Raw genomic sequence first — 9,291 nt, forward strand, 5'->3', positions numbered from 1 at the left:
TTTCTTCAATAAACATAATGAAGAAACTGTGAATTGAAAATTGGACCAAAGAAAGAAAGAGTATTCAAAGACATATTTGAATAAATCTTTTCTGAAATGAAGAAAGAAGTGCATTTTAGTGTGGAGATTTTTTGTTTTTTGAATTTTTGAAAGGATATTTATATTTTAAAAAGTCATAAAATAAAAAAAGAAATCAATCAGCATATATCTTAGAAGTCCTTCTAAGAGTCTCATATTCAGTAGCCACAGAGGCCGTTGCATTTTTCTGTCTTTGCTCAATCTGCAGTTCATTTAAGGATCATCAGACTTGACTCTAGACCTTAAAATCAAACGTGTTCCACCAAATCCAAAACCCTGAATTTATCCAGATTGTACAAACATACTTTTACCACCCTTCCACCAAAATACCTCCCATTCAGATCAACAACAGCTCCAATTGCTGATTTGACTCTCTCAAATTCTAAAAATATTGGAACTGCTTCATCATCAGGGGCACCAGGAATTGCAAGTCACACATCTTCCCAACTTTGCCATGTTTTTCACATTCTTCCTTGGTTTCAACTTCCAAGTCCTCATATACCTCTCCTGCACCAATCGTGTTCCTCAGTAGGACCACTTTAGTAGGACACTTAAGTATTTCAGTTAATGGATTTGAATCAGACTTCCTGGAGGCATCCTGAGACTCATCCTTCTCATGGCATTACTCATAAGGATCTTGGCGCCTCCTTGCTGGTCTTTTCCACCGACAAGGTGGTGCTCAGCCCCTGCTAGTGCTTCCCCAGACCCTGGCCTTCCCGGAAGCCGTACTTCTGCATGATCTTATGTGCAACTGTGCCACCCATGTTAGCAAGGAAAGAGTTGCTAGGATGGTTGGAAATCTCTGTTCCTCATACACTGGGGAAAGAATTGCAGCTTTGGAAGACTGTGATGGAGGTCTAGAGCCCTCTTCATAGGGAAAATCTCTGGGTAATTCTGTCTTTTTCTGCAAGAGAAGTGGGTGGGGCAATGGCAGTGCTTCCCACACTTCTTTTTCTGCTCTGGCTCATACTCTTCTTCCTCATCAGAATCCGTATCTGGTCACCTTGACAACCCACTAGCTTCAAGTCTCTGTATGTTTTTTACCTTGTCTTTGGTGCTTCACTAATTTCTCATCATCTTTAGGAAACATAGGATCATATTCATCAGCTAAGGGAATTAGAACTTGCCCTGAAGAAAACCCACTGGGAACAGGGTCCTTCAGGCCAGCTGCTACCTGTGCTGGTGTGTCCACAATTGGCCAGTGGTCTGAGGCGCCACCCTACTTCAGATCAATGATTGGAGCAAGGACTGTACTTTGTCCTTTGGCTCTTTGCTTGAGTGACAGCTGCTTTCTTCACCTGAAGCGGTGGCTGCAGAAGTTTGAGTTTGGGGACCAGCCTTCTGTTTTTGAGTCACTGGTCTCCACTCCTAGCTCATCATACAGGGACATCTTTTTAGTCTAAAGCCAACCTGCCTGGCCAACTCTACCCATGGGCTACAGTGGCTTCCACACGGAGCCCGACCACACCTCATGGACTGCCACAGCCTGCTGGGGCTCCCAGCCTGCACCTAGTCATCAGGGCAGTCCAAGGTGCAGGACAGGGCCTTGGGAGAGGGTGTCTGCCTTTTTTTTTTAACTTAGTTTAAAATTTATTAGCATGAACAATATGGATTTATTTATGTGCTTGTTATGTATCAGGTGTCCCAAAGAGTGATGGGTAGTCCAGAGAAGATCTGAAAATATGTCAGTGGGATCTCACTCCAAGGGCATCTTCTGCCAGTGCTTCAACTAACCACAACTTGATCAACATCTGAAACTTTTCTAATTAGCATAATGCATGTCAGTAATGGGTTTTCATTGGGGAGGTTAGTGGGTTAGTTGACATGGTTGAAAGTTAGAAATGGGCTCTTGAATTGGAGATTAAGGTAGTCAAAATACCTGGGTTGATAAGGATATTTCACAGATAATCTTTACATTTCTGTGAGAGGTCAATACTCTATAAAGATCTGTATTTTTCACCCACGGGACTAAAACCCATGGCTTTATCCCTGAACAGTGTGTCCAGACATTGAAGGGAAGATTTCTGTGTGCCTCATGATAATTATGGGGGTACCAGGTTATTGTCTCTCAAATATTATTCTATTTGCTCTGAGGAAACCATCTGTGTGTGGTTGGATCACCTACAAGGACAGATAACTGGGACTTCATATACTGAAAACTTGTTTGAAATATATTGTGCCTGTTATTTATATAACAAAATATTTATATAAATATTTTGTGCTTGTTATTTAAAATTTTGTTTTATAAATATCTGTATGACCCAAAACTTACCTTCCTTAAAATCTGATAGTGAGGTTGTGGGGGAATAGGTCATTTGTACTTAGCCTAAATATGTCAGAGTTAAGAATTATCATGACAAATTTGATGTTGGCCAATGCATAAGAATTTATAACTTTAGATTCAAAATGTACAAGGTTATTCCAGGGGAAAAAAATGATGCAGGTTGATCTGAATCAACTGAATATTCTGAATATTTCCTAATGAACCTGCTGGACTTGATGTATAAATAATTCTTTGGGAATCTTAGAAAAAATTCAGGATACCTAGAAGGGAAGACATAATACCATCAATAATTATCAGAAAGTAAAACTATGCTGTAGGGTTAAAAAAAGTAATACAATAATTTTTATACCCAGCCAAGTTGTCATTTAGAAATCAAACAAAAAGACACCTATTATATATTAAGAATCTGGTGAAGAGTTAGCATGGAATTGGGGAGAAAAAGCTTTATGATTTTCTGGTGATCCAGAGAGAATTATCTCAAGAAATGGAAAGCCATTATATGAAAGAGCCTTGAATCTATTTAAATTCATATCTAACAGTAAACATCAGTTATAATTAGGTAGCAGAGCTTAGTTTAAATGTTATAAATATTGAAAGAAAAGCTGCTCTGTGGGTTGCAACAAATATCCATGGAATTTAACATTAAAATTACATGCAAATGACAAATTAAGAGATAGTATCATATTAAATAGAAGAAAAGTTTGTATGACAAATGTTTCTTATAGACATTTAAATGAAATATAATATAAAATTCTGTAAAACAAAATAGAAGGCAGCTACAGAGGAAATTTAATTGTTCTGCTTTATTCTCCCCCCACCCCTTTTATAAAATTTGGTCTTTTTAGATATACATGACAGAGTGTACTTTGACATATATACATGAAGTATAACTTCCCATTCTTGTGGTTGTACATTATGTGGACTTACACTGGTCATGTATTCATGTATGAACATAGGAAATTTCTGTCTGGCTCATTCTATTGTCTTGTCTTTCCTATTCCCATCCCCTCTCCTTTCCCTTCATTCCCCTTTGTCTAATCCAATGAACTTCTATTCGTCCCTCCTCCCCTCCTCACTGTGTGTTAGCATATGCACATCAGAGAGAACATTCAGCCTTTGTTTTATTAGATTTGGCTTATTTCACTTAGCATGATAGTCTCCAGTTCCATCCATTTCCTGGAAGATGCCAAAATTTCATTTTTCTTTATGGATGAGTAATATTCCACTGTGTATATGTACCACATTTTCTTTAACAATTCATATGTTGAAAGGCACCTAGTTTGGTTCCATAGCTTAGCTATCGTGAATTGAACTGCCACAAACATTCATGTGGCTACATCACTGTGCTATGCTGATTTTAAGTCCTTTGAGTATATACTGAGGAGCGGGATAATTAGATCAAATGGTGGTTCCATTGTAAGTTTGCTGAGGAATCTCCATAATGCTTTCCACAGTGGTTGCATCAATTTTTGGTGCATGGGTGTACCCTTTTCCCCACATCCTTAACCACATTTATTGATACTTGTATTCTTGATAATTGTCATTTTGATTGGAGTGAGATAAAATCTTGGTGTAGTTTTATTTTGCATTTCTCTAATTGCTAGTAATGTTGAACATTTTTTAATAGATTTGTTGGCTGATTATATTTTTTTTTCTTCTGTGGAGTATCTGATCAGTTCCTTTGCCCATTTATTGATTGGGGTTTTTTTTTTGGTGTGAAGTTTTTTGAGTTCTTTATATATCTGGAGGATAATGTTCTATCTGAAGTGGTACAGATTTCTCTCCCTTTCTGTAGGCTCTCTCTTCATGTTCTTGATTGTTTCCTTGGCTGTGAAGAAGTTTTTGGTTTGATTATATACCATTTACTGATTCTTTTTAATCCAATCTGCCCATCTATCATTGATTGATGAATTTAGGCTATTTACACTCAATGTTATTATTGAGAAATGATTTTTCTTCTCCGTTATTTCAATTAATTTCTGGGTTTTATTTTGAGTGGATTTCTCCTTGATTGACCATTCTTTTAGTATAGTCCTTCCCTTTGCTGGTTTTCGGTTTTATTTTTCTTCTTCATGAAATATCTTACTGAGTATGTTTTGTAATTCAGGCTTTCTAGTAGTGAATTCTTTTAACTTTTGTTTATCACAGAAGGTTTTTATCTCATCATCAGTTCTGAAGCTTAGTTTTGCAAGGTATAGCATTCTTTATTGGCATCCTTTTTCTTTCAGAACTTTGATGCCAACCCCAACCAGCGTGAGCAGCTGAACTAAGATTGCTCATGTGAATTTGCAGGGACACAAAATAAAACACAGACACAACTTTACCTTTACACAGCTTCAGGATGGCTTCCCCGGCTCTTGGCCTCAGGCTCCCCAAAAGGGAGAGCAAGAGAAAGTCATGATAGGCTGATGAGGGGCGGGGGGAGGGGATGTTTGGAAGTCAGCTTTTATTGGGAAGGACTCTGTTCTTAGAAAGTTCTAGCCATAAAAGGGCAAAAGGAGCAGGACTATAAGGAAACAGGTAAGTGTAACTCAACCCTAGGGGCATACCCCAAAAGAAGACCTTCTTGCTATCTGAGCGGGTCTCTGACCATACCATAACAAATACAGTGGTTGGTCAGAGCCTGAAGCACTAGGACTGGACAGCATGGTTATTCAGTGTGGCTCCCCACACTTAGGATATATTATTCCAAGACATCCTAGGTTTCAGAGTCTGGAATGAGAGATCAGCTGAGTTCCAGATGTGTTTCCCTATAAATGTGACCTGTCATTTTTCTCTGGCAGACTTTAAAATTCTATCCTTGTTCTCTGTGTTCAGCATGTTCATAATAATGTGCCTTGGTGTGGGTCTGTTATAATTTTTTATATCTGGGATCCTGTAAGCCTCCTGTATCTGATTTTCCATTTCAATTTTTCAGTTTGGGAAATTTTCATATAGTATTTCCTTGAATATCTTGTGTGTTCCTTTAGTTTGTATCTCCAAGACTTCATCTATCCTGATAAATCTTAAATTTGGTCTTTTACTTCATCCCATATTTTTTGGAATTTTTGTTAATGGTCTTTTCATACCTATTCTATATGTCAACTTTACTTTCATGATTATATATTTTGTCTTCATTGCCTAGAACTTTGTCTTCCAAGTAGTCTAGTCTATTGGTGATGCTTTCCATTGAATTTTAAATTTGGTTTGTTGATTCCTTTATTTCAACTCAAGTTTTTTTTTTTTTTTTCAGAATCTCCATCTCTTTATTGAGGTGATCTTTTTCTCTCTGTATTTTCTCTCTGATTCTACTCCTTACAATTTCCTTTACCTCAGAGATCAGTTTAACTATTCACATTCTGAAGTCCTTCTCTGATATTTTTTCCACTGTGATGATAATGGATTCTATTAACCTCGTTTTTTCATGTTGTTTGTATGTTTACCCAACTAACAGTATGGATCAGAGGCAGTAGAGTTTCTACCCTGTGGACTTATAGTGTCCCTCAAGTTTTCCAGTACCTTACCATTTAGATGGAAACAAATAAACACAACATCCCATGTTAACAGTATACAGCAATAAACCAGTTATTTCCTGCAATGATGTCTACAGTGTTGATTGCCACAGTAAACAGAAATGAAATAACCTATTAATGCCTAAAATAAAAACAGTAAGTTTGCAAGAGGGTTTACAATTTTAAATGGTAGACAGTGAGAGGACAGAAGTGATGTAGGATGTGATGATTAGGAGTGGATAGGACAGAAAATAGAATTAAAAATTAAAGGAGAGTGAAGGATAACAGTAGATATTGGCTGTTAGAAGAAAAGAGAGAAGGAGAATCAAAGGAAACAGATAAGTGAGATATATATATATATATATATATATATATATATATATATATATATAGTAAAAATTTTAAAAATTAAAAATAAAAATAAAAGAATACAAAACTGAAATATACTAATCAAACATCCTAGTCCTCAAAATATCGATCCATTAAAAAAAAACTGGCTCTAAAAATGCTAGAAATGAGAATAAAATCAAATTTGAATATGTTTAAATGAACCATTAAGGATTAAACACAGAATAAAAGATTGAAAAAAAGATCTCAATGTAAAGTTAAGGAGTTGATTCAATTGAAGTTCAAAAGATTCTCAGCTTCTCTTCTCATCAGTGTTAGGTGGGATTGGCTAGAGTGGTATGCCTGCTCCACCCTCACGGTGGGGTTGCTGGAGTGAGAGAAGTTAGCCTGTAGGCGGAACTCCTGGAAGTGGGGTTTAAACTTATGTAGGCTTCAGTCTCTTCACTGAATGCCAGTTTATCTGGAGATTTTAATTCAGCCCACCTCCAGGGCCCAGAAATTGCCAGTCCATGTTGGAAGATTGCATCCCAGAGATTTCTTCTGGGTTCCACTCATGCAGTGTAGAAGCCAATTCTTAGTTGCCTCCATCACTTGCAGACCCTACATTTCCTAGTATTGGTTCCTTCTCCAAACTCTATTTCTCCTGCCCCTGCCCTTTTGAATCCATTTCCAGGAATGTCTCTTCTAGCTGGTCCTGCAATGTGACTGAATTGGAGGGGGAAGCCAGGTGGATTTCCACTACTAGTATTCCCCTGTATAAACCCTTCTCCACATTTGATTTTCTCCTGGTCACTTAGGCACTCTCTATGTCATGCAGTGTGGGTTTCCCAGCCCTGTATTTAGGGCTGCCTGCCCTTGAGCCATGGCTCCAAAGTGGTTCCTTCCTCTGTCTTCCAAACACATCCTGGAGAGATTTGGCTTCTTTCCTGCACAAGGTTATTATGCAGCACACCTTTGTTTATTGGGCAGTGTCTTTGATATCTAAACTCTCAGTACCCAGAAACACCTCAGGCCTCCTAAAAATGCAGGTTCCTTTAATTCCCTTATCCCTCCACTTTGCTTGTGGAGGGACTGTTCTGGCTGGTGCCTCCAACTGGGCCAGTGGCTGTGGCACTGGGGATTTCTTCTTTATTTTATTATACCCAACCTCCTGAGTTCCTGACCTGCTTTGAAAGTCCAGTATTAAATTCAAGTAAATCTTGCCCCCCCATCTTTTTCTATTCATCCACCTTGCTGAGAAGCTTCCTGTCTGCTATTTTGCTTTCATACCATGCAGTAGCCAGGAAAGTGACCTTCTTTTTCCACCATCTTGAAACACTAAAGTCAGTCTTTTTTTTTTAATATTTTTAGTTGCAGATGGATACAATACCTTTATTTCATTTAGTGTTTTGTTTTGTTTTTATGTGGTGATGGGGATTGAACGCAGTGCTTCACACATGCTAGGCAAACACTTTATCACTGAGCCACAACCAAAGCCCCCAAGTCAGTTTTAACAAGTAGTTTCAGTGGATAGTGGAGGGAGAATGCATAATTGGAGTAGGTTCAAGACAGTTTGAAATAAAAGATTCTAAGCAACTCTTCTGAGTATTTCTGGTATAAAGAATATCCAAGAACTGGAGCATTTCTTTAGTGTAAAGGATGAGCAGGCAAGAAGGGGTGTAACCTGGGAAACCATGGGGCTGAGTTGGCTGTGCATATGGGGTTCAGTGCTCAAGAAAAGAGGTTGTTCTTGTATAGGAGCCCAAAACCTTTGACGATCTGCAGAGCAAAAAGATATAAAATTGTAAAGTCTAACTTTAACAACAAAGGCATTTGAATATTTTTAAAATTTTGAGTTTTTTATGCAGGGTATAAGCAATCACTGTATATTTTGCGTGTCAGAAAATATTATTTGAAAAAGATATGGTTCTAATTTTGGACAGTTTGGGTTTGGTTTAGTTTGTTTTTGCATTTTGTCCAGAGTTACCTACAGAAAAATCAGGTACAATATATGCTACCTGGACTTACTGAAACAAAAATTTGAGTCCTTCATTTTATTTGCAAAATATGCCAGTTGCATGAATTATTCTGCTCAAGACACTGTTCCTAGATCCTTTGGTATCCCCCGTGGCTTTCCTCAAGATACTAGTTATGGATAGTCTTCTCAAATTGGAGCGCTTTAATTAGAGTATTCTCTCATACAGTCATCAGATTGAAAAGTGCTATGCCACTATCAGAAATTTTACTGTCCTCTTATGAGGAGGAATGTACATTGGAAGGAAAGATCTAGGTACTGACAATAAATTTTTTTCTGTCATTTTTCTAAGGTAGATCTTAGCTCTGACACTTGATTACATCACTTATAAGTTCCATAGCACTCGAGGTATACTTTGCTGATTTGTGTAGGCTACTTTGCATATATTATATGGATTGCTTATTCCCCAACAAGTAAAACATTGCTTACATTCTGTTTTTTGGTTTCTCTCTATAATGACTAATAGGAATAAACCATATATAGACCTAAATGATCCGGGCATCATTTCCTCCAAAAAATCAACTTATATTTACTCAACTTGCTGAATCATTGTTAAATTAACCAAGTCATAGCAGAAAATTAAAGCTGAGTAATACCAAGTGACTGATTTACTCAACTTTATTTAATCCTTTTAAATGGGGCCAGTCATTTTTGATAGTAGCCACCCAAGTGATGGCTTGAAAATCATGTTGGTCAATACAAAAGCTTTCAAGTCTCCTATATGCTTAGGATCTCTTGAATATAATACACCAAGAATGTGTGGGTTTTGACATTAATGAAAGTCTTTCTAGAATGTGATTAAAGAATTATTGAATGACTATTAAATGAAAACTCAAGGGAAAGGTAATATTATAGGCTTCTCATTAGATAGGACATAATTGGGAAATATCAGGCCTTGAGAGCATTATCTGAATCTGTAAGGAAGTTTGACTGTGTGACCAAAACACCAGTGAGACCTCAGAGCCACAACTCAGGATAAAAAGCCCAATCATTGACATTATCAGTGGAGCTAGTCATGATTAATATCAGGAAACAGAGTACAAAGTGTGTCTTTCTGTGGTTATTAACTGGTTAAT

General features: G+C 37.4%; 1 pseudogene; it reads right to left on the reverse strand.

The window, feature by feature from the left end:
* Positions 1-326: 326 nt before the first annotated feature.
* LOC114097167 (splicing factor 45-like) lies at positions 327-1,468 on the reverse strand (annotated as a pseudogene).
* Between the last annotated feature and the right edge of the window lie 7,823 nt (positions 1,469-9,291).

This window comes from Marmota flaviventris, chromosome 5 (assembly GCF_047511675.1).
Source record: "Marmota flaviventris isolate mMarFla1 chromosome 5, mMarFla1.hap1, whole genome shotgun sequence".
In the NCBI taxonomy this organism is placed as follows: domain Eukaryota; kingdom Metazoa; phylum Chordata; class Mammalia; order Rodentia; family Sciuridae; genus Marmota; species Marmota flaviventris.